The following is a 26,927-nucleotide window of genomic DNA, read 5'->3' on the forward strand; positions in this document are numbered from 1 at the left end:
GATGTAGGCTAGAGGAGCCGCTGTGGGTAGGGTGGTCCGCGCAGCTAGTCGCCTAGGCAGCCGGGAGCCGGGAGCCGGCAGCCGGGAGGCGGCGCTGTTGTAATCGCGGGCGCGGGCCGCCGGCGGAGCGTGACCGCGGCATTCCTGAAGGCGTGGCCCTCCGGCCGCCGCCGCTTCTTGCTCGCCGCGCTGCGCTCCTCCGCTGTGCCCGCGACGCTGCCCGGCCGGACAAAGGCCGCCTCCGCGAGCTGCAGCCGTCCTTCACACTTCGTCGGGCCCTCTTCAATATCCATTGTCGGGATATCCGTACAGCGAGCGTAAAAACTGTTCCCACTCCTACTCGTCTGCCCAGGACACTAATAGCTCTCACGACACGGAGAAATACTGCAAATTTGAAAATCATGTAGTATTTAGTCACACCGCACAAAAAAAACTGGCTGGCCTTGCTCTAATGCTTTCTTCATAATGGCATCAATTCTCTGAGGAGGTTTCACGAGTTCGGACATGTTTGTCATGTCCAGATGAAACCTCTCATTGATGACTGAGACCCATCGAGTTATGGAATGATTGAAATTGCTCTGAGCAGTATCGGACTTTACATCTGAGGTCATCAGTCCCCTAGAATTTAGAGCTATTTAAACCTAACTAACCTAAGGACATCACACACATCCATGCCCGAGGCAGGATTCGAACCTGCGACCGTAACAGTCGCTTGGTTCCGGGCTGAAGCGCCTAGAACCGGTCGGCCACCGCGGCCGGCTCCGAGTTACGGAACTGTGAAGAAGTTGATCGCTATGTATCGGCCATCCCGCAGCTCCAAAGGTCCTAGACACTTTCTGTGGAATTAAAATGGACGATTCAGGGTGCCATTCTAGATGCGATAGGTTGGCTGACTGCTCAGCACGTAGGCGTGCAGCTGTAGACACGGTTGTTACTCCCTTGCAAGTTGCTCACAGCATACTCGCGATGTACATATAGACGAAAGCGCACGGAGAATGCCAAAATAAACATTCTGGTTCTTGTTCGCCATAGTCTGAGTAATAATGTGCTAAATACTCGCCTCCCCCAAGGAAAAAAAAAGCCTTCACCGAACTACTTTCAGAGAAGCATCTTTCTCGGGTTAGAACCTCGTGTCAACGTTTTCTCCGTGTTTGCGAATTACATTTCAGTTTTCTAAACTCCACCTTATGCACAACACAACAAACTTCTTTTCTTTTTACCCAGAGAGCCTCCGCATACCGATCGATAGCAACACCGTTTTCGTAGCGTGGTCAGTGTTAACAGACAAGGAACACTGTATGAAATAACCGCAGAAATCAATGTGGGCCGTACGACGAACGTATGCATTAAGGCAGTGCGGCCTATGGCAGATACCAGTACCTCTGCTAACAGCACGACTTCGCCTGCAGCGCCTCTTCTGGGCTCGTGCCCGTATCGTTTTGACCCTAGACGACTGGCAACGACCGGCAAACCGTGGCCTGGTCAGGTTGTTGGTTGGTCATAGCTGATGATATGGTGCAGGTGGCGCGCCAACCCCACGAAGCCATGGGACTATGGTTGTCAACAAGGCACTGTGCAATGTGATGGTGGCTTGTAAGGTGGTTATAATTTCGCATCTCGCAAGCACTCATCCACATACTGTGCTGTGAACTACAACCACAATTAGGTATCATTTGATAGATTCTACATCGTATATATGAATATACAGGGTGTTACAAAAAGGTACGACCAAACTCTCAGGAAACATTCCTCACACACAAATAATGAAAAGATGTTATGTGGACATGTGTCCGGAAACGCTTAATTTCCATGTTAGAGCTCGTTTAATTTCATCAGTATGTACTGTACTTTCTTGATTCAGCGCCAGTTGGCCCAATTGAAGGAAGGTAATGTTGACTTCGGTGCTTGTGTTGACATGCGACTCATTGTTCTACAGTACTAGCATCAAGCACATCAGTACGTAGCATTAACAGGTTAGTGTTCATAACGGACGTGATTCTGCAGGCAGTGCAATGTTAACAAATGCGGAGTTGGCAGATGCCCATTTGATGTATGGATTAGCACGGGCCAATAGCTGTGGCGCGGTACGTTTGTATCGAGAAAGATTTCCAGAACGAAGGTGTCCCGACAGGAAGACGTTCGAAGCAATTGACCGGCGTGTTAGGGAGCACGGAACATTCCAGCCTATGACTCGCGACTGGGGAAGACCTAGAACGACGAGGACACCTCCAATGGACGAGGCAATTCTTCGTGCAGTTGACGATAACCCTAATGTCAGCGTCAGAGGAGTTGCTGCTGTACAAGGTAACGTTGACCACGTCACTGTATGGAGAGAGCTACGGGAGAACCAGTTGTTTCCATACCATGTACAGCGTGTGCAGGCACTATCAGCAGCTGATTGGCCTCCACGGGTACACTTCTGCGAATGGTTCATCCAACAATGTGTCAATCCTCATTTCAGTGCAAATGTTCTCCTTATGGATGAGGCTTCATTCCAACGTGATCAAACTGTAAATTTTCACAGTCAACATGTGTGGGCTGACGAGAATCCGCCCGCAAATGAGCAATCACGTCATCAACACAGATTTTCTGTGAAAGTTTGGGCAGGCATTGTTGGTGATGTCTTGATTGGGCCCCATGTTCTTCCACCTGCGCTCAATGGAGCACGTTATCATGATTCCATACGGGATATTCTACCTGTGCTCCTAGAACATGTGCCTTTACAAGTACGACACATCATGTGGTTCATGTACGATAGAGCTCCTTCACATTTCAGTCGAAGTGTTCGCACGCTTCTCAACAACAGGTTCGGTGACCGATGGATTGGTAGAGGCGTACCAAATCCATGGCCTCCACGCTCTCCTGACCTCAACCCCCTTGACTTTCATTTATGGGGGCATTTGAAAGCTCTTGTCTACGCAAGCCCGGTACCAAATGTACGTAGAGACTCTTCGTGCTCGTATTGTGGACGGCTGTGATACAATACGCCATTCTCCAGGGCTGCATCAGCGCAACAGGGATTCTATGCGACGGAGGGTGGATGCATATATCCTCGCTAACGGAGGACATTTTGAACATTTCCTGTAACGAAGTGAAGTCACTCTGGTACGTTCTGTTGCTGTGTGTTTCCGTTCCATGATTAATGTGATTTGAAGAGAAGTAATAAAATGAGCTCTAACATGGAAAGTACGCGTTTCCGGACACATGTCGACGTAACATATTTTCTTTCTTTGTGTGTGAGGAATGTTTCTTGATAGTTTGGGCGTACTCTTTTGTAACACCCTGTATACAGGAGACTGATATTGTCATGTACGCCCTGGTAATTATTGTTAACGCTTATTGCACAAAAGGTGTCGGTATGTCTTTATTATCATACTTGTAGAGGTCGGAACGCCTGTGGAGATTTAACGGCAGACAGGACTCAAGCTCTGGGTGGAAGGCCCGCACAGGTGTTGGTCTTACTTAAACACTGAAGTAGGTAGACGGACGTCGTGGGACCTGAGCTCTGGAGCACAATAGCGTGACGGGCGGCCGCTACTGTAGTAGGGCCGGAAGGATAACCCGATAATACTTCCCAACTCGGCAAATTTTGAACGCAGATGAGATGAACGAAGAAGCGGCACCTCGGAAACCACGCAGGCTGGGTTATTTCCAAGGATTTTTGCTCAGAAGCGTACCATTGTATGAGTATAGGTTTTTCCTCGCAAACTTTCCGTGCTGGTCGGCTTTCACTTATGTTTAGGTTGTAATTTATATGTTAAAGTCCATTAAGAGATCCTAATATCTGCTTCAGAGGCTAGCCAGACAGGGTCAAATCTTCAGTTTAGCGTTTATTATTTTCCCTGAAAAGGGAAATGCAAAGGCTCAATCTAGATATAGTAGGGGTCAGTGAAGTGAAGTGGAAGTAAGACAAGAATTTCTGGTCATATGAGTATCGGGTAATATCAACAGCAGCAGAAAATGGTATAACAGGTGTAGGATTCGTTATGAATAGGAAGGTAGGGCAGAGGGTCTGTTACTGTGAACAGTTCAGTGACCGGGTTGTTCTAATCAGAATCGACAACAGACCAACACCGACAACGATAGTTCAGGTATACATGCCGACGTCGCAAGCTGAAGATGAACAGATAGAGAAAGTGTATGAGGATATTGAAAGGGTAATGCAGTATCTAAAGGGGGACGAAAATCTAATAGTCATGGGCGACTGGAATGCAGTTGTAGGGGAAGGAGTAGAAGGTTACAGGAGAATATGGGCTTGGGACAAAGAATGAAAGAGGAGAAAAACTAATTGAGTTCTGTAACAAGTCTGCTAATATCAAATACCGGCCTTAATTTGTGGAAGAAATTTCTGAGGCTGTACGTCTGGAGTACAGCACTGTATGGTAGTGAAACATGGACTGTGGGAAAACTGGAACAGAAGAGAATCGAAGCATTTGAGATGTGGTGCTACAGACGAATGTTGAAAATCAGGTAAGGAATGAGGAGGTTCTACGCAGAATCGGAGAGGAAAGGAATATGTGGAAAACACTGATAAGGAGAAGGGACAGGATGATAGGACATCTGCTAAGACATGAGGGAATGACTTCCATGGTACTAGAGGGAGCTGTAGAGTGCAAAAACTGTAGAGGAAGACAGAGATTGGAATACGTCAAGCAAATAACTGAGGACGTAGGTTGCAAGTGCTACTCTGAGATGAAGTGGTTAGCACAGGAAAGTTATTCGTGGTGGGCCGCATCAAACGAGTCAGTAGACTGACTACAAAAAAACTGTTGCGCACATTTATTTTACACCCGCCTTGAGTAGCATCTTGGAGGCTCCATAATTGTGTGGTCTTTATTTACACGTTATGGACTAGGTCCTCTGGTCCAGTTGAACCGATAACTGACTGGTTATTTCCGGCTCCTTGGAAATCTTCTGCTGCCATTCGTGGAGTTCATGTTCCCAAATTACGACGGAATTTTTATGGTTGACAAACGCCCTGTCACTGGGCCACAGTAGTCCTTGATTAGTTTGAAGAACATTATTGTCAGTTCGAGCGAATGACTTAGCAACCCAGATGTACTGATTATTGTTGACATACAAAATTTTGTGCCGCGCCGGTACTCAAACCCGGATTTACCGCTTATCACGAGCGCTCCCTTAACCATTAGTTTATCCGTACACACCTCCCGGACCGACCCGAACTTCCATATGGGCTGAAGCGATAAACATCATAGGTGTCGACTCTTCAGGCTCATTCTCTCTAGAGCTGGAATACAGAGTAAAGCTGCGAGCATTTAGTGATGAATATAAGAGACTATGGTATAGGAATGTAGACGGTGAGACATACGGAATTTGGGCCGCTGTGACGGGCGTGCATGGATAGCCTAACGATTATAGCGACCACTCACAGCAAGCGGGAAATACGAGTTCGAGGCCCGGTTCGACACAAATTTTCACTTGCCACCAGTAGGTAGTACATCTATAACTAACACAGATGAGACCAAGCCATTCGCATTAGGCGAATTTATTTCTAATTAATATCGGATACCTGTATATCGTCACCAGTGTCTGTTCATCCAGAAAAGCAAGTAAATCAATAACAGGGCCACTGACATATTAATCGATCGGAAGGCGAGCCCTGTAGACTAGTCCAGAGCTTGTGTTTTGTGAATTTGTCGTCCGAGTTCTCAAATCTCATTCGTCTGCGTAGGAGCTACAAAACTAGCCGTCCGAAACAACTGCAGAGCGCTGAAAAGTGACTTCGCTTTCACGTTCATTAAAGAAACATCGCAAATTTTCTGACGACGGCGCTCAAATGTGGCAGTTCATGCTACTACGGGTAAGTACGCAATAGGAAAACACTTCAGTGCTGTGTCTGAAACAAGTGCTAGCTTAGAACGCGAATGAGGAGAAAGTTCTAAAGAGGGAGAGCAGTGTGGTAGCCTAGTGAGCGTCAGAACCCGCTAGGGCTCGCGTGCATCAGATTTCAACTTGCTAACGCGAAGAGCGTGTATAGCTACCTGCATCGGTCTGCGAACAGCATTCTGCAGGGAGCGGGGCAGGGCTGCAGGCTTCCAGCGTCGCTCAGTGAACCAGAGAGAGAGAGAGAGAGAGAGAGAGAGAGAGAGAGAGAGAGAGAGAGAGAGAGAGAGAACTCAGGGGGCAAGGTGGAGGCCGCGGTGCGACGTTTCACTTTCCGTGCCAGAGCAGCCCGTGGCCTTCCTACGGCGTACACACTACCCACCTTCGAAGCTTTGCTTTCAGCCTCTCTGCGAGCTACAAGCTTTATCACAGATCACAACACTCAACCCATGTGCTCTGAGTGGTAACCAGTCCCTTATCAGCTTCACCTACGAAGAGCGTGCTCGAGTACTTCTTCGAAGTATCTGAGTATGCAAAGGCCTTTCCGTGTTTATTCTTTCGTATTTGGCCACCGAAGAATATTATATATTGTTTATTTAAACTGAAGAGACAGAGAAACTGGTACACCTGCCTAATACTGTGTCGGGTCCCCGAGAGCACGCAGAAGTGCGGCAACACGACATGGCATGGACTCGACAAATGTCTGCAGTAGTGCTGGAGGGAACTGACGTTATAAGTCCTGCAGGGGTGTCCATAAATTCGTGAGAGTAAGATGGGGTGGAGATCTCTTCTGAATAGCACGTCCCAAGGCATCCCACATATACTCAATATAGTTCATGTCTGCGGAGTTTGGTGGCAAGCTGAAGTATTTAAACTCACAAGGGTGTTCGTGGAGCCACTCTATAGCAATTCTGGACGTATGGGGTGTCGCATTGTCCTGCTGGAACTGCCATCGGAATGCACAATGGACACGAATGGGTGTAGTTTATCAGACAGGATGCTTCCGTTCGTGATGCCTGTCAGAGGCGTATCTAGACGTATCAGGGGTCCCGTATCAAAAAATGACTGAGCACTATGGGACTTAACTTCTGAGGTCATGAGTCCCATAGAACTCAGAACTACTTAAACCTAACTGACCTAAGGACATCACACACATCCATGACCGAGGCAGGATTCGAACCTGCGACCGTAGCGGTCGCGCGGTTCCAGATTGTAGCGCCTAGAACCGCTGGGCCACTCCGGCCGGCTCCCGTATCACTCCAATTGCACACACCCTACACAATTAAAAGAGACTATTTGGTCTATGTACTATTTGGTACATTACCGCTGCTCATGTACCAAATAATTTTATCTTGTGACTGCGATTGTACATATCTTATGGGAAAGAATGACCATGAGAGCAGTTGTTTTTTATTTTTTGTGACAATGATTTTATATCAGCTGGTGTGCCTCATGTACCGTCATATCCAAATGTTTTATAAATGGTAATCTACGTTCAGATCCGATGAGGCACCTTTAGTGAGTTGAAACCGGTTATCCAGAAAACATCATTTAAGTGATCTTGGCTTTTGAATTATTTCTGTAATTTTGTGTGGTTGTCAATGCGTCTAGTATTGCGATTTATGATTGGTTTCTTTGTTTTACAGCATTTGATAACGGGATAGTGTAATCCCGAAACATGTTGTGGTAAAAAATATCACACAACTGACAACTAGTGGTGTAAAGTCCGCAGTATGAATCAAGAAAGATGCCTTCACACGATGTACTGAGCGAACAAAAAGAAAAACCTACTGTGAAATAAATACCCATTTTTAGTAGTTGGAAAGAAGAATTTCAAACATCATTAGTGACAGGAATTTATAAGGGCGCTGATAATTTCCACGCTGAGTGGTCGAAACAACAACAACAACAATAACCCGTACATTCAGCTCCATCCCGTTGCTTTCCTGCACATTGTTCCCTTTGTTCCCCAATTTATTCTAAATCGCGTTGCTTCAGTCCAGTTTGAGGTACTTCTGGCGTCGTCCTAAAAGTGAAGAGAGTCGCTGCTAAGACGCAGCAATTAACGAGAGGCGTCGGTGTAGACAGTTTCCGTACGCCGCCGCTGCGGGAAGCTTACATAAGTCAGAGCGCAGCGCCGCTGACCCCCACTTTGTAATCATCGTCTACGCCGACAGCATCATCTTAGTTCAGCTCTGGCTGCTACCTAACAAAATAACTGTTAGTCACAACTGTGTATCAAGGTTTATAGTCCATTGGACATTGAACTGTGACTATCAGTCCGTACTGTATCACGTGATAACAGATACAAATACACAGTGACATTCCTGTCGACATGGATTGTCCAAGTATTTTAGATTCTTCGAAGTTTAATAAAATGATTTAATACTTTGTGTCTGTTGTAATATCCGCTCGACAACCTCCACAAGTAAATCTATGCTTGCTACGACACACTATACTGAAGTGACAAAAATCATGGGATACGTCCTGACATTGTGTCGGACCTCTTTTTGCTCGGCGCAGTGCAGCAACTCGACCTGGCACGGACTCAAGTCGTTGGAAGTCCCCTACAGAAATATTGAGCCATGATGCCTCTGTAGCAGTCCATAATTGCAAAAGTATTGCTAGTGAAAAATTTTGTGCACGAACTGAGTTCTCGATTATGCCCCATACATTTTCTATGGCATTGAAGCCGGACAATCTGGGTGGCGAAATCTTACGCACAAATTTTCCAGAATGGTCTTCAAACTAATCGCGGCCAACTGCCATATATAGAAATTACATCGTTCTATGGGAACATGAAGTCCATGAATGGCTGTAAATGGTCTCCAAACGTAACCTGTTTCCAGTCAATGATCTGGTCAGTTGAACCAGAGGACTCCTTCTGTTCCATGTAAGCACAGCCAACAACATTATGAGGCCACCACCATCTTGCACAGTGCCTTGTGGACAACTTCGGTCCACGGCTGCGTGGAGTCAGTGCCACACTTTTATCCTACCATCGACTCTTACCAACTGGCATCGGGACTCATCTGACAAGGGCACAGTTTTCCAGTCGTCTAGGGTTCAACCGATTTGGTAAGGAGCCCAGGAGAGGCGCTACAAGGCATGGCATGTTGTTAGATAAGGCAGTCGCGTCGGTCGTCTGCTGCCATAGCCCATTAGCGCCCCGTTTCACCGCACTGTCCTAACGGATACGTACGTCCCACATTGATACCTGCCGTTATTTCAGGTGGTGTTGCTTGTCTGTTAGCACTGACAACTCTACGCAAACACCGCTGCTCTCGGTCGTTAAGTGAAAGCTGTCAGCCACTGCGTTGTCCGTGCTGAGAAGTGATGTCTGAAATGCGATACTCTTGGCACAGTGTTGACGCTGTGGATTTTGGAATCTTGAGTTCCCTCACGATTTCCGAAATGGAATGTCCCATGCAGCCGGCCGGAGTGGCAGTGCGGTTCTAGGCGCTACAATCTGGAACCGAGAGACCGCTACGGTTGCAGGTTCGAATCCTGCCTCGGGCATGGATGTGTGTGATGTCCTTAGGTTAGTTAGGTGTCAGTAGTTCTAAGTTGTAGGGGACTGATGACCTCAGATGTTAAGTGCCATAGTGCCCAGAGCCATTTTTTTGTCCCATGCTAGCTCCAGCTACTCTTCCGCTTTCGAAGTCTGGTAATTACCCTCGTACGTCCATAGCTTCGTCGGACACTTTTCACGCGAATCACCTGAGTACAAATGACAGCTCCGCCAATGCACTGCCCTTTTATACCTAGTGCGCGCGGTACTGCCGCCATCGGTGTACGTGCACAACGCTAAACCTCGAGTTTTTTCACCTGAGTGTACAGTATTGATACTACAATTTCGCCGAATGTTTGCTGTTTACCCGAGGGCAAAGTGCTGGAGGTGTACTGTACGCTTCAGAATAAGAAACCGACCGGCGAGAGGTCGCGGCGGTAATAGCTGTCGGGAGCGAGGATGGCAGCGCCAGATAAGCCGCGGCCCACTGCAGAGGATGGGACGGGACGGCCAGGCCAGGCCACACAACGCGCATCCAGTCACGGCCCGTGTTCCAATCAGGCGGGTCGCCAGTCGTCATTTGTTATTCGCATGGCTGCGTGCGTGCGCGCGCGCGCCGGCCGCCTGCCGCTGACCTCTGGTGGCGGTGGGGGCGGGGGCGGGGGCGGCAGTGGGGGCGGAGAAGAGACCGCGCCGTGACCTCGCGGGGCACCCGGCGTGCCTCGGGCCCCGCGGCTGTGGCTGCAGTAACGGCGTCTGGCCGTGGCCGGAGACCTTCGGGCAAGAAATGATGCGTTTTTTGCTGCCCCGTCTCGTCTGGCTGAGGAATGTCTGTTGTGAGCTGCGGCTGCACGGAGAAAGAGAGATGAGACGCGGATAGGAGGGGTGAATTCTGTATATACGAAGAACGGACTAGTTAACGAAGGAGGAATCTCGAGTGAACTAGTGAAGAAATGGATCGCACTGTAGGAAAGTGTTTAAATACACCTTACTTACTTGTTGGTCATACCGCAGCAACGTATTTTCGCCATCTGTCATTTCCTTCATTTCGCCTTCAATACCTAGGCTCCTCAAATCAGCCTTCACATTGTCCTCCCATCTACGCCTCGGTCTCCCCACAGGACGTTTTCCTTCTAGGTACCGTACCAGTACTTTGAGCGCTGCCGTGCCCTCATCCATTCGAGTTACGTGACCCGCCCATCGCAGCCTACGTGATTCAATGATACTGATTATGTCAAGGCTTGAGTAGAGTTCGTGAACCTCTTCGTTATGCAGTTTTCGCCACTCTCCGCTAATGTCATCCCTTTTTGCTCCAAAAATTTTCCTCAAAATTTTGTTTTTAAATACTTGAAATGGTTTTCCATTTTGCACAGTTAGAGACCAAGTCTCACACCTATACAACATAACTGATAGAATAATAGTTTTGTATATTCTAATCTTTAAATTCCTAGGCAATATCCGTGATGAAAGTAATCTATTCAGTGAGAAGTAGCACCCATTTCCCGTCCGTAATCTCTTCTTCAGTTCGTATTCAATCTTATTTCTCGACTTGATGTCCACGCCTAAGATACTTAAATATGTTCACTTTTTCAAACTGCATGTCTCCAACTCTTAACATTTCCTGATCTACTGCTGTTGGCATTCTAGCAGTAACCAGGTATTTAGTTTTGTCTTCACTTATCCTTAGACCTACATCTTCACTAGCCTTGATTAACGCATTCGCATTTGCTGTTACAGATTCTTTCCTATCGCTAATGATATTTATATCATCTGCATACCCTAATATCTTAACATTTCCATTTAACACCACACCCTCTGAATTATCTGCTGCCATTCGTACAATATATTCTAGGACTAAATTAAAAAGTAGCGAAATACACCGGCGAAAAATAAATAAGTAAATAAATAAAAAAAATCACAGCGCCAGGAAGAAGTTCTGTGATATAAACGAAAGTTGGTAGGCGTGCTGAAAGATGATGTGTATACAAATTTCGCGCCAGTCACCTAAGAGGATGAGGATGTAAATCAGGTTTGCTTTAAATACATGCTGCAACGGTCGTGAGCGTTAGTTTCCTTTGAGACTGAACTTGGTGAGCTGATGTTAGTAAACAATGCCTTTAAGGCGAAGAAGATGCCATTATCAACACCTCAATGAGTTTGAACTTGGTTGTGTAATAGGGCTGCAAGAAGCTGAATGTTCCTTCTGCGATACTGTAGAAAGACTTGGAAGGAATGTAACAACGGTCACGTAGCATTACCGAGAGGGAAGATCATCGTGATCGGCCTATGTCTGTGTCGCGTCGTGCTGCATCTCCAGTTGCAATTTCAGCTGTAGTTGGGAACAAAGTGACACAACGAACTGTTACAAAGTGGTTATTTCAGGACAGCTCCGAGCTAGAAGTCCTGTAGCGTGCATTCCACAGGCTCCAAACCACCGCCAGTTGCGACTTCGGTGGTGTCAAGCGAGAGTTCATTGGAGGTCAGGGTGCAGGTTCGTTGTGTTTCCTGATGAAAACCAGTGCCGATGATGGCAGTGATGGTCAGGAAGAGCCAGTTGACAGCCGCAGCCAACCTGTCTCCACGCTATACACATTAGACCTACACTTGGAGTTAAGGTCTGGAGTGCGATTTCTTAAGACAGCTGGGGCACTCTCGTGGTTATCCCACGCACCCTGGCTGCAAATTTGTACGTCAGGCTGGTGATTCGACCCGTTGTGCTACCATTCAGGAACAGCATTCGAGAGGGTGTTTTCCAACAGGCTACTGCTCGCCCACATACCACTGTTGTACCCCAACAGGCTCTAAAGAGTGTCAGCGTCATCCACAAACGGTATCAATCGTCCCCGTGTTGACAGATCAAGCGCAACAAGCATGGGAGTCCATCGCACAAAATGTCATCCGGGACCTGTTCAACAGAAAGCATGCACGTTTGTCTCCTTGTCCTCAAAATTCTGGTTATTGCAACGGTCATTAATGTACCAACATTTGACATTTGCAATGGCTTATCTCACCTTTAGATTAACCTGGGATTTTGCAATGTTAATCATTTTAGTATGTTCCATAGACAAATGAATCCCCAAATTTTCATTACTTTGCGATTTTTCCCCGTCAGTACAGAATAGTTACTAGGCACAGAAAGCTGCATCCAGTGTCCACTACTACAAGGAGTATTTGATGTCAGCAGTTCTGAGTTGCCGGCAGCTGTGGCCGAGCGGTTCTAGGCGCTTCAGTCCGGAACCGCGCTGCTGCTACGGTCGCAGGTTCGAATCCTGCCTCGGGTATGGATGTGTGTAATGTCCCTAAGTTAGTTAGGTTTAAGTAGTGTAAGTAGGCTGTTTAGGTTTTTATATTGGTAACGCCACATAGCGCTCTGTATGAAAAATCACTGGCTGTGCTGTGCGCAGTCTGTGGCTAGTTTGCATTGTTGTCTGCCATTGTAGTGTTGGGCTGTTGGCTGTTAACAAGGCGTAGCGTTGCACAGTTGGAAGTGAGCCGCCAGCAGTGGTGGACGTGGGGACAGAGATGGCGGAGTTTTGAAATTTGTAAGAATTGGTGTCATGAACTGATATATATATTATGACTATTCAGGTAAATACATTGTTTGTTCTCTATTAAAATCTTTCATTTGCTAACTGTGTCTATCAGTAGTTAGTGATTTTCGTAGTTTGAATCTTTTACTTAGCTGGCAGTAGTGGCGCTCGCTGTATTGCAGTAGTTCGAGTAACGAAGATTTTTGTGAGGTAAGTGATTTGTGAAACATATATGTTAATGTTAGTCAGGGCCATTCTCTTGTAGGGATTACTGAGTCAGATTGCGTTGCGCTAAAAAAATATTGTGTGTCAGTTTAAGCAAAGTGATGTATAATTTTTCAAAGGGGACTTTTCAGTAGTTCTATGTCTAGGGGACTGATGACCTCAGATGTTAAGTCCCATAGTGCTTAGAGCCAGTTCTGAGTTACACTGTCTTAGCCAACATGGCACTAAACCATGTAACGACGTTGTGTGGTACGCATAGATTTGTTAATGCCATACAAATTCTAAGTTTTACACACATTACGGTTGCACATCTGGCACGTTATTGTAAAGCCTCGACTTTCTTGTGCATATTGTATCTTCTTGTGACAGAGCGGTTTAAATCTTTGTACGATGTAACTACCACTGCCCGGTCTTACGGATCTGAAGATAGCAATATATGTTGCCGAAAATAGAAATCCACTGATGTGTTGACATAGAGATCTACGCAAATTAATGGAAGTGTTCATACGAAGACTATAGTACACATTATCTACCTGATTATTCGAATTTAGTTGTTCGTAGTTGCAATTGCGAGGTATTTAGTTGCATTGTCAGCCTTTAGATTCGTGTGATTTATCGTGTGTCGGAAATGTAACAGATTCCTCTTAGAGCTCACGTGGACGAGCCCACACTTTTCGTTATTTAGAATCAATTTTCACTTTTCGCACCATACTGATATATTCAAATGGTTAAAATGGCTCAGAGCACCATGGGACTTAACTGCTGTGGTCATCAGTCCCCTAGAACTTAGAACTACTTAAACCTAACTGACCCAAGGACATCACACACATCCATGCCCGAGGCAGGATTCGAACCTGCGACCGTAGCGGTCACGCGGCTCCAGACTGTAACGCCTAGAACCGCACAGCCACACCGGCCGGTACAGATATATTGTCTAAATCATTTTGCATTTGGGTCTAATCTTTGATGACTTATCTGTGGAGACTGCTTGTATTTTTCGGCTTTGGGGAAGTTGAATGGCTACGACACTGCTATTGGTCTCTCTGCTCGTTCCAGTATGCGAGAGAGACATCTCCATCTCGTCCGTAGCAGTCTAAAAACGTTGCTCTTTGTACTGCCCGGTACTTCCACACAATTTGCGATACACTAGCTACTCCGTGACATTGCCATGTAAACAGTAATGCGTCCAACATAAGAAAATCCATTAGCCAGACACAAGAATCGTCAATCAGATAGCACTGTATTGCTCACGTGTTGCAGGATTTCATCGGTCTGGATACTAGGCTTGTCACTGCACTACTTTTGTACAACCACTTTTAAATTCGAAGACACTACTGTCTAATCTATACTGCAGTCGTCTTTGTGGCCCCAGAAGCTAGGCATGATGAAGATGAGCAGCTGTAGATATATTTCAATACAATCCTTCTTGGGTGTGTGAGTGTATCATATATGATAAAAGTGCCGACGTTCGTGCTGAGCGCTTGCAATATAGTTATGTTTATGCTTGTTCATTTTACTTCTACACTTGACATGTCGATTAGGAGGGATGTTCATGGTAGTGGGGTGTACGACGTGCGACGGTAAAGTAATGAGACTGATGTGAAAAAAAAATGTTGCTTACCGTTTTAGTCAAGTTTAGTGTTGTCTCCTTCAAAGTAGTTCCCTTTTGATTGTACCCACTTTTTACAGCCCTTCTGCCATTGATGGTAACATTTCTGGAACACATCTTCTGTAATATCCTCGAAGACCCTCGTCACAGCTTTTTGGACATCTTGTGTTGTCCCTTGACCGCCGTTTTGACTTTCGGAAATAGAAAAAAGTCGCACGCAGCCATATCTGGTGAATAAGGTGGCTGTGGTAGTAATGAAATTTGTTTTTAGGTTAAAAATTGCTGTACTGACAGCAGTATGGGAAGGCGCATTATTGAGATGCAGAACCCAATTATCAGCAATGTTGGCACGGACACGAATAACTCTTTTACGAAGTCTTTCTAAAATTTCTTTTTAGTAATATCGGCTAACTGTTTGTCCAGGAGGCACCCACTCTTTATGAACATTTCCCTTGGAATCAAAGAAGCACACAAGCATGCATTTCACTTTTGACTTTGACATTCATCTTCAACATTCGTTCTGCCTTCACTAAACATTTTATGCCAACGAAAAACTTTAGTTCTTGACATTACCTTCTCTCCAAAGGCCTACTGAAGCTTACTGTAAATTATCGTCGCGTTTACACCCAATGTAACGCAAAAAGAAATGGCGCAATATTATGCGGTTCCATTTCCGTGACGTGAGACACAAAAACGTGTTAACTTATTACAGCACAGCTCACGACTGAACAGTTTCGTCGATGTGCCGCTTGGACTAGAAGCAGCTTATAGACCAAGGTCAAAGATATAGTGCCTATGCAAGCCTGTAGGGTTGCCACATCTTGCAAAGAAAATCAGTCTCATTACTTTATTGTCGCACCTCGTACATATGGAATGGTTAAGCGACTTTTCTAACACTGACGAAGAATGTGTCGTAAAAATTCAAAAGAGTAAGGTCTGATGATGACAGCACAGCTCTGTCGAAACCGTTCATCCAATTAAATGTTTTTTGGATTCTTGGCTTGTGGAGTTTTCTTCAGTTACGACCTTCATTGTGCACTTTGAGCTGGAACACTTAAACGCTTTGTCAGTCACCATGGAAGGAATAGAGGCAGTGTTCGAAGAAACAAACTCAAGTCGGATTCCGATACCGCTCGAAGAAGAAGAAGAAGATGATTATGTCTGGATTGTGGGGCGCTCAACGGCACGGTTATCAGCACCCGTGGAAAGTTCCAATCTTTACATAGTCCAATCTCGCCACGTCCAAGAATGAAGATGAGGACAATACAAACACCCAATGCCCGGGTAGACAAAATTCCCAACTCGGCAGGGCTCCGAACCCGGGACCCTCTGTGATCCAGAGGCAGCAGCGCTAGTCACTAGACCACGAGCTGCGGACGCCCGAAGAAGAGTACCAACAAAACAGTTCTCTCTCTCTCTCTCTCTCTCTCTCTCTCTCTCTCTCTGTGTGTGTGTGTGTGTGTGTGTGTGTGTGTGTGTGTGTGTGTGTGTGTGCGTGTGTATGTGTGTGTGCGTGTGTATGTGTGTGTGTGTGTGAGAGAGAGAGAGAGAGAGAGAGAGAGAACCGTAGAATTAGGTGCATAGTTAAACGGTGGGAAACGGCACGCTTGAAGCCATCGCCCACGACAGCAGAAGGCAGCGTTCCGGATGTCTGAGTCACTGGTCTGCGGTTCTTTGCACTTCACCTCTCGCGTTCAGCTCGACGCAAACTCTCGGCGCGCGCCAACGCGCTGACCTTGAGCAGCTCTGGCAAGCGCCCACCAGTTGTCTACGAGGACTCGTCCACAGCTGGCTCGCACAGACGCATGTGGACTGACACTGCGAGCGGGCACTAATTCGTCGCATTTCTCGGATCAGTCACCGGTGACGGTCGCTATCTGCGATTCCACTTAAGTGTGGCCTAGCACCTTATGCGGACAACAAAAAAGACTAACCAAAAGAGAGAAGATCCTGTAGATGGCCACGTCATTGGGGGGCCGAGCTTTACCTCTTATGCATCCCAGCGTCCGCGCGAAGTCTCTTTGTGAAACGATTGGGGAAATGCGTCTTCGTAAAATCGTGAAGAGTTCTCACGTTTTTCTCAAAGACTACATTCAACCTAATTTGTGTCAGTGTAAGAAAACACGAGAAACATTTTTTGCCGTAACTGTTTAAAAATTTTGAGGAATTTCTGAAAACTAGCAGATATTTAGGTATGCATTTTCTTCACATAACAATTTGTGCTAATTAGTGTGACAATGTAGGTAAACATTGTCTTCATATCAAATTATTTTTCTTTAGATTTTCAGAGTGTGAAGTAAAGGAATTTTTAGACTTTACACATGGGAATATTGTGTACCAATAGGTGTACGGAGCTACCTAATGGACACTGAAAACGAGAAACATAGTGCAATCAAATTACAGAAGAGAGTGGTAGCTAGCTCATCGTTAAACAGCGTGAATGTGTCAAGAGGCTACCAAAATGCTAGAAATGCAGAATGAATAGAGAAAGACGTAGCATGTTTTGTTGAAGAAGCGCGACTCAGCAAAACTGTAAAATTGCGTCCTGAATCAGCAGTGTGATCGGTAGAGTAAAATGTGCTTCACAAAAGTAGTCGTCGCTAACAGGAAGTTTTCAGATTTGTAAACTGAGTAAACGAGGGCGGATCACGTTTAATCAAACATACCCAGAAGACATTCTTTGTGTTTGTCTTTGTTGCATGTAAACTTAAAATACGAATGGACGAATTTAATTGAGGAAGTTTGGAAATATGCCTGAAAATCAATTACAATAAGAGTGGAATGAAGCATAAACGTCACACTAAAATGAAAATAAAACATATTTATACCAAAATCATAGAGCAAGTTGATGAATTATTTAGCGCTGTCGACACTACGACACGAGGGATAGCAAACTAAATAATAAGTGAAGATGGCCTGGAGTGCTTTCAGTACGTGACGGGAGGTTATAAAACTAAATTTCCGAAGTACAATGAATCGGGAAACACACACAGTCAGACTGTATTGCCACTTATGACTTACAGCAGATAAGGTCTTCAAATGGAAAGACTATTAAAAAGATAACCTGTTAAATGCAGATTACCTGTTCAGACTCTGTAAACAATCGTCTTCAGCTCAAAGAAAACTTTGTCACAGAAGGTAACACATCTTCAGCAATGTATACGATAAGATGTCATTACAACGGAAACCGGTAGTGCTGGTTAATATTTCCGATCAACACTAATAAAATTTGAAAATAAATACAGCGTTTTCGAAAGTGTTGTACCACAGACGGATAATGGTGAATCATAGTCAAGGGACTTACAGTTGTCTGGAACAGTTGCGCAGTGTGCATGGCGTCTACTGCAACAAATGCGACGGTTTGATATGTATCTTTTTTGGACTTTGTCAGCGGGTCACGAGCACGTTTATTCACCGAATGGACGTCTTCTATCCTGACGGATTTCTAACGGTCCGAGCCCTTACCACTCCTAAGGTTCACATGAACTGTGAATTCGAACGTGCCCGGCTGATGAATTTCTAACATCCGAGCATGAAAAACGGAAGCTGCTCTCTCAACGTGCAGAGTAATGCCAAGCAAGTCAGATGTTACGTTTGCGCTTTAGAACATGAACCAATGATATGGAAGAACGACTCCTACGTCACATACAGGTCGCTTCCCGTTTAAATACGGAGAGACCATCATCTGCATCTACATCTAAATGGATACTCTGCAAATCACATTTAAGTGCCCGGCAGAGGGTTCATCGAACTACCTTCGCCGACCGTGGTGGCCGTGCGGTTCTAGGCGCTACAATCTGGAACCGCGCGACCGCTACGGTCGCAGGTTCGACTCCTGCCTCGGGCAAGGATGTGTGTGATGTTCTTAGGTTAGTTAGGTTTAAGTAGTTCTAAGTTCTAGGGGACTCATGACCTCAAAAGTTAAGTCCCATAGTGCTCAGAGCCATTTTTTTCACCACCTACACAATTCCCTATCATTCCAATCTCGTATAGCGCGCGGAAAGAATGAACACCTATATCATTCCGTACGAGCTCTTATTTCCCTTATTTTATCGTGGCGGTCGTTCCTCCCTATGTAGGTAGGTGGCAACAAAATATTTTCACATTCGGAGGAGAAAGTAGGTGATTGGAATTTCGTGAGAAGATTCGGTCGCAACGGAAAACGCCGTTCTTTTAATGATGTCCAGCCTAAAACCTGTATCATTTCTGTGACACTCTCTCCCATATTTCACGATAATACAAAGCGTGTTGCCTTTCCTTAAACTTTTTCTATGTACTCCATCAGTCCTATCCGGAAAGGGTCCCACACAGCGCAGCAGTATTCTAAAAGAGGACGGACAAGAGTAGTGTAGGCAGTCTCCTTAGTAGGTTTGTTACATTTTCCAAATGTCCCGCCAATAAAACGCAGTCTCTGGTTAGCCTTCCCACAACATTTTCCGTGTGTTCCTTCAAATTTAAGTTGTTCGTAATTGTAATACCTAGGTATTTATTTGAATTTACGACTTTTAGATCAGACTGATTTATCGTGTAACCGAAGTTTAACGAGTTCATTTTAGCAATCATGTGGATGACCACACACTTTCCGTTATTTAGGATCAACTGCCAGTTTTCGCACTATTCAGATATTTTTTGTAAATCTGTTTTGCAGTTTGTTTTGATCTTCAGATGACTTTATTAGTCGATAAACGACAGCCTCATCTGCAAACAACCGGAGACGGCTGCACAGATTGTCTCCCAAATTGTTTATATAGATAAGGAGCAGGAAAGGGCCTATAACACTACGTTGGGGAACGCCAGAAATCACTTCTGTTTTACTCGATGACTTTCAGTCAATTACTACGAACTGTAACCTCTCTGACAGAAAGTCACAAATCCAGTCACATAACTGAGACGATATTCAATAAACACGCAATTTCACTACCAGTGTCAAGAGCCTTCTGGACACGGGTAGAACTGTGTATATTGATAGATGCAAAGTTACGCAGACTGTCTATCCCGTATCTTTGACAAAGCGTACAGTTAGTTTACCCATAACAATTTCGTGTGTAGTTTGTGAGCGACACTGCAGTCGTCAATTTCCGCTGGAGCGCGCTGCGGTCGCATGTGATCACGTCTCGGCACAATTACCGCACTAACGTGTCGGATTGTTTCTGAGCTTTCAGCAGCGTGGTGAAGATGACGCCAGCGCGATGCGCGGTGAATGCCACGTCCCGTGTGAAGGTGGCTTAAGGTCGTCTCCAACCTCGAGAACGGGATTCTTTTGTTAGCCGGGAGATGGACGAGGCGAGGATACGTGGACAGCTGCGTGTACCCTAATGACGATAGTAACGGCGGTCAGCTCTACAGAGCATTGCTGGTTGGAGCGGTGAGGGGGCCGTACTTTTCTGAAAGGGGCAGGGAAGGGAAGGGCGGTGGGGAGGATGGGCGTCCCGTTACAGCCTGAATACCGCCCGCAGCAAAGAACGGCCTTGACCGTAATGCGGCGCGACAGTCCAGCTGGAATTACATCTGGATGGCTCTCGTTACGCCGTCGTCACTTCCTCGCCTGGCGCCTGATTTATCTGCGCCCTAACAGCCGCCGCAGGGCGGTGCTGGGCGAGGAAATCTAATTTATGGAGACACAGGGACCCCCTCCGCTCGTTCTCTAGGCCTCAGGTGGGGCTCGGAGGCAGCCGCCCAGCAGGGAGCAGGTGGTGTGGACAAGGAGACGAATAAGGTGAGAGAGGAATAGGGTGGTGTTGAGGGAGGAGTGAGAGAAAGGAAAGTGCTATGGTGCAAGTGAATAAGGGGGAGGAGGAGTAATAACGAGACGTAGAAGAACTTGGGGTAAACAAGAACTAGAGGCAGCAGAAGAACAACAGGGGGCGCAGAATGAGAAACGACACGAAAAGATACTACTGAACCCAAAAAGACGCATTAGAAACTACTACCAGGGCTGTTGGAAACACTAATTGGCTACGGAATAACTAAGGAAAACTGTTCTGTGAATATATAACAAAATTGGGAATAATTTAAATGTTCGATTCTTTAGCAGTGCTTGGACGATGATGACTGTGTATAACACATTTTTCTGAGACTACAGAAATTGAGAAGATACAGCGTACCAGTTCTACGAGTCGTCAAGCGCATTTCCTATGGTGTTCCAGCAGATACTTGTAATTTAATTCTGTCATTGTTAAGTTGGGGTCGGCCCAAACAAATAGTGCTCTTTACATCTTTCATGCGACGCTCACGGTCGGCGGAAAATGATTCTTAAAGCGGAACTGTACTTGCTCATTCGATATAGTAGTCCCACATTAGTCCAATGCGATATTTGTTTTATCGAAACGAGTGAACAAGGACAGTAAAATTGTAGGAATAACCAGACTCCGGCAGAGACAGCACTGCGCCAGCAGGTGTGCCCCAGCGGTTCTAGGCGCTTCAGTCTGGAACCGCGGGACCGCTACGGTCGCAGGTTCGAATCCAGCCTCGGGCATGGACCTGTGTGATGTCCTTAGGTTAGTTAGGTTTAAGTAGTTGTAAGTTCTAGGGGACTGATGACCTCAGATGTTAAGTCCCATCGTGCTCAGAACCATTTGAACCATCTGATTTGGACAGCACTGCCCTAGCCCGCGCTCACTACTACTCCCAAGCATGTAGCGCTACCGAGTAGCTGGTGGATTACTGTTCATTCTTAGTGTTTTACGGTCCCTGTTAATGGTTATCGATAAAAATATATAATCTCGGAGTGCCCTACCGAATGAGCACGTAAAAGTCCCATTTATAAATAATTTTGTTTGCAATCGGAAACATAGCGACGCTTTCTGTTGACATTGGGTTTCAAATGAAAGACGTGACGATCAGTAATTGTTTGCACTGGCTTCAGCTACACAGTGTTAAAACGAAAATGAAAATATATGCCGAAACACCACAGAAAATGCGCTAGACAACTCATACGAGAGGCACCAGAAATTTTCACTCTGTAGCGGAGTGCGCGCTGATATGAAGTGTGAAGTCTGGAAGATGGGAGATGAGGTGCTGGCGGAAGCACACCTGTGAGACGGATCGTAAGTCGTGGTTTGGTAGCTCAGTCGGTAGAACGCTTGCCCACGAATGGCAAAGGTCCGGAGTTCAGTCTGGTACAATAACCTACTAGGAAGTTCCAATTCAAATAGTGGAAAAATGACGTACTCAGAGAAATCTGTAACTGATACAATATTTTAACAATTTTATTGCTAATTTTATGAGTTCATCAAAATCTGATGGCGGTAGCTTTTGGCTTTATGAATACACAGGTTAGTGGCGAAGAAATAAAAGTGTGTCGCTAATATAACCAAAACCTAGTGTTGTGGGTTCAATGGTGCTACATTTCCTCCAAACTTTTCTGGTGCTAAGAGCTAATGCGAGAAGATCTTACACTGAGGTTTGCTGTTTTCCAGTAAGGCACGGTGTTGCTATGTAGGCTGAGCTGAGAGGTTTATATTTGACAATGAGTTAGCTTTCGCCCCCAAGATTTTTAAGTAGAACTAATCACTTCTCTGGCGATTTCTGTTCTCAGATGGCATGTGAAACTGTGCCTAGTGTTTAATATGCAACAACAACAACAACAATAATAATAGTAATAAATTTAAAAAAGCCTGACCGATGTTGACAGAGTCTGTAGAATGTGGTAAATCAAATTTATGAGGGAAGCAGGAGTCGTTCTTCAGCAGGGACCAACCGCTAGGTTACGGAATTATAGTGTAATGTTCATGATGAAATAAAAAAAACTCCTTCTGAACAGGCCTTGGAAGGCCCAACGGTACCGACCGGCCGTCATGTCATCCTCAGCCCACAGGCGTCACTGGATATGGATATGGACGGGCATGTGATCAGCACACCACTCTCCCGGCCGTATGTCAGTTTACGAGACCGCAGCCGCTACTTCTCAATCAAGTAGCTCCGCAGCTTGCCTCACAAGGGCTGAATGCCCCCCTCTCGCCAACAGCGCTCGGCAGACCGGATGGTCACCCATCCAAGTGCTAGCCCAGCCCGACAGCGCTTAACTTCGGTGATCTGACGGCAAACGGTGTTACCGCTGCGGCAAGGCCGTTGGCCAATGTTAATGATGGAGTGTCATATAGCTGTGTGTGCAGATCGTGGCCTGAGTCCAAAGTCTGCCGATCTGCGGTGAATTACAGCCGCCTGCCTCGTTTGCGCTGACAATTGTGGTTTAGCTCATGAAGGCAAAAGGACGTTTTCAATAAATAACTGCGTCTGCATTTAGTCGACAGTTCTGGAGAAAAAAAAGGCGGGTAAAAAAGGTCAAGACAAACCACAAACAAAAATTTCCGGTATTGATTTCAGTACGCACTGGTGCAGCTGCGAATATAAAGAGGAGGTTATGACAAAGGATAAAAAGAAAGAATAAGAGTAGCCATTGTACAAAAAGAAAAAGGATGAAGTGGTCTCTCAATCGACATTACGAGGCCGCCAGTCGTGGAAACGCCCAAGGGTTCCGCCGCGCTCAAGGACGCCCGCCTGTTCTTCCAATCGGCTCCCGCGGGTCTACAGTCCCTGCTGGTGCCACTGGAGTCCCAAGTGTCGCGGCTGCACCGTAGCTAACAGCGCACTAAACGTCCCGTGTGGCGGCGTTCACTGTGCTGCCCACTGAATTCTGGGTTACAGGCTCCTTCGTGAAGTAAGGACATTTAGCTTTTTGCCTTTCTGTGCATAGCGTTAAGATCCACAGATTGTCAAGCGCAGGTGGTTGGTGCCCAGTAAGCTTAAGATGCACAGTAGAAGCAGATTGCCGTTTCACCTGACCTTTCTTTTATAGCGAATACTCGTAACCCCTAGTTCTGAACACTGTACCGGTTTGTTCTATGTTGGTCATTTGACAATCATTACATTCTAGTTTATAGACATCAGAACTAGTGTATTAAGCCTTATGCGGCTGCTTATTATGAGTTTAACTATTCTGGGCTCTATTTTCGGCCGTGAAAGCAATTCTGATGTCACGATTTTTGAAAAGTTTTGCCAGATCGTTTGATACATTTCCTACCTAATGGAAATAGTTAAATATTCGCGTACCATAAAAGAACCACGTCTCAACGATCAGCTGACCTGGAAAAGACAATCATTTTACGACTCAATCCTGTCAGTATTTAAAATGTTCACTTAGCTGTATCTTTCCTGATTTTTCTTCGTTTTATTTTATGGCTGTCGACCACTTTTTGCTTGCCGCAGTAAACTTCTGTATTTAACGGGTGTTTTGCTTAATTTTCTTGCCTTGTATTGCTACTTGGGTTCATATTTTTTATATTTATTTACTTGTAATCCTTATTACAACTATTTTCATACCAAACAATTATATCTTATCGTATCTGGCGGTTCATTACAGTGATATGCTGTCCGTTGTTAATTCTACAGCAGCACTCTCATTTATATATCCGAACCGCACATCAGTATGTTTTGCATTTCTTATCTTTTCTGCGTTGATTCGTAATTGCTTCTAAAATATTTCTGCTTTATATTGTTGTTCTCTGTTATAACTGTTCATGTCTTAAATGCAGTAATTTTTGTGTTACGTACATCCGCGCCACCTTCGTGAAGTTTACCTTACTGAACTTCACTCTGCCTAAAGTTTTCCTCCAGTTCATATCTGTTTTGAAGAAACCACTGATGGGTATACAAAATGATGCCGGATTTGTACAGATTTGTAATCACGGCCCTATTTCTGCACTTCTACGACTGCGGCTGCTGGTGGGTTTAAGGTAAAGTTCGCAGTTGTTGCCTCTTTGCGCTTTTTGTCCCTTTTATCTATTTCTTTCGAAATTTCTTACTACTTGCACGTCTTTTGATGAATCCATCTTTGCAAAATACTACATACATTTTCCCTTACGACGTTCTTAAATTACTTATTTACTCATTTCAGAGAGGACCATTCCTCTTCTCTTACTAATATTTTCTTTCTTACCCAGATAACCTGATGATGCTCCGAAGTGTGAAACGTGTTATGAAATAATAGTTCTTACGCAACCAAGACTGTTTTCTTTTCGAAAAGAATGTAATAAACAGTTTGACATGGCGAATCAGTTGCCCTCTAAGACATTGTCTTGGGAATTGGTTATAAGATGAATATCACGAAAAGTCGAACGGGGGTAGTAGAGTGTAGTTTTCGTTTTCGTGGTCCAGGTGTAGTGGTGTGAGGAGGCAAGTTTGTACTGACCTCCAGATCTTTGAACACGGAAACAATACCTGCCGAAAATATCTAGGAGTAACTATCCGAAGCGATCTTAAATGGAATGATCACATAAAACAAATAATGGGAAAGCGGATGATTGTCTCAGACTCACAGGAAGACTCTTAAGGAAGTGTAACTCATCCATAAAGAAAGCGGCTTGAAAGACTTGTTCGACCGATTCTTGAGTACCGTTTATCTATCAGGGATTCCTATCAGGTAGGACTGATAGAAGAGATAGAGAAGATTGATCGAAGAGCTCCGCGTTTCGTCACAGGATCGTTTAGCTAGCGCGAGAGCGTTACGGAGATGCTCAACAAACTCCATTGGCAGACGTTACAGGAGGTGCGTTGTGCATCACGGGGATATTTACTATTGAAATTTTGATAGAGCACTTTCCGGGAAGAGTCGGACAACATTATTTTCCACCTACGTACATCTCGAGTGATGACAAATACGGAAGCTGACCGTCAATCATTGTTCCCGGTCGCTATTCACGACTGGCACTGGGTTGGAAAGCTCAGTTAGTGGTACGAGAAGTACCCTCCACCACACACTGATAAGTAGTTTGCGGAGTACGACGTATATGTGAAGATCTCTGTTCGCCTCACTGCACATTTATTTCAGTTACCTGCTCTGCTGCAGTGTAGCACTTCTTTCTGTGAACAGTCCTAAAGTTTCATCGAGGCATGATATGTGGCCGTAATGCTTATTCACAATAACAAAAACGTTTCCCGCTTATCGAAAATTCGGTTAACGCCAATAGGGAACGCATGTTGTTCAATTTACAGTACTCCACCTTAAAACGAAGCACACTGAAGCCAGTTCCATCTTCGTAGCGCTAACAGCGGACAAGCGTCTGAGAGTAACTGTGAAGGCAACTGTGGCGTGAGAAGGCGGAAGAGGTGCGCGGTCCTCTGTGAGAACGTGTAGGGGACCGGCTCCTGGCTGTGTGCCTGCAGCCCGCCACTTCACAATGCGGAGCGCCGCAGCGGGGTGCCCTCTGATAGCGCGCCTGTCCCCTGCTCTGCCGTCCCGTGTGGGCGCCGGCCGCGTAATGGAGCTTCTCCGTGAACTCGCCAGGCAGGGCGACTCCCTACACATACACTCCGCTGCACTGGCAGCGTCCAGGAAAAGTGGTTTCCTCCCGGTAGAGCCCTCAATGTATGGAACCTGACGTACATACAATTACACTACTGGCCATTAAAATTGCTACACCACAAAGATAACGCGAAATTTAACCGACAGGAAGAAGATCCTCTAATATGCAAATTATCAGCTTTCCAGAGCATTCACACAAGGATGGCGCCGGTGGCGAAACCACATGAGGAAAGTTTCCAACCGATTTCTCATACACAAACAGCTGTTGACCGCCGTTGCCTGGTGAAACATTGTTGGGATGCCACGTGTAAGGAGGAGAAATGCGTACCATCACGTTTCCGACTTTGATAAAGGTCGGATTGTAGCCTATCGCGATGGCGGCTTATCGTATCGCGACACTGCTGCTCGCGTTGCTCGAGATCCAATGACTGTCAGCAGAATATGGAATCGGTGGCTTCAAGAGGGTAATACGGAACGCCGCGCTGGATCCCAACGGCCTCCTATCACTAGCAGTCTAGAGGACAGGCATCTTATCCACAGGACTGTAACGGATCGTGCAGCCACGTCTCGATCCCTGACTCAACAGATGGAGACGTTTGCAAGACGACAACCATCTGCACGAACAGTTCGACGACGTATGCAGCAGCATGGACTATCAGCTAGGAGACCATGGCTGCGGTTACCCTTGACGCTGCATCACAGACAGGAGCGCCTGCGATGGTGTATTCGACGACGAACCTGGGTGCACGAATGGCAAAACGTCATTTTTTCGGATGAATCCAGGTTCTGTTTACAGCACCATGAGGGTCACATCCGCGTTTGGTGACATCGCGGTGTATTAGTCATCGCCATACTGGCGTATCATCTGGCGTGATGGTATGAGGTGCCTTTGGTCACACGTATCGG

General features: G+C 45.8%; 1 protein-coding gene and 1 pseudogene across 1 annotated transcript in view; both read right to left on the reverse strand.

Annotated features, from left to right (window-relative positions):
- The window catches only part of LOC126268193 (uncharacterized), an 800,619-nt gene that overhangs the window by 726,631 nt on the left and 47,061 nt on the right, over positions 1-26,927 (reverse strand). The gene's annotated exons all lie outside the window — the stretch shown is intronic.
- On the reverse strand, positions 22,677-22,794 carry LOC126268476 (5S ribosomal RNA; annotated as a pseudogene).

Source organism: Schistocerca gregaria, chromosome 4 (assembly GCF_023897955.1).
Source record: "Schistocerca gregaria isolate iqSchGreg1 chromosome 4, iqSchGreg1.2, whole genome shotgun sequence".
NCBI lineage: Eukaryota > Metazoa > Arthropoda > Insecta > Orthoptera > Acrididae > Schistocerca > Schistocerca gregaria.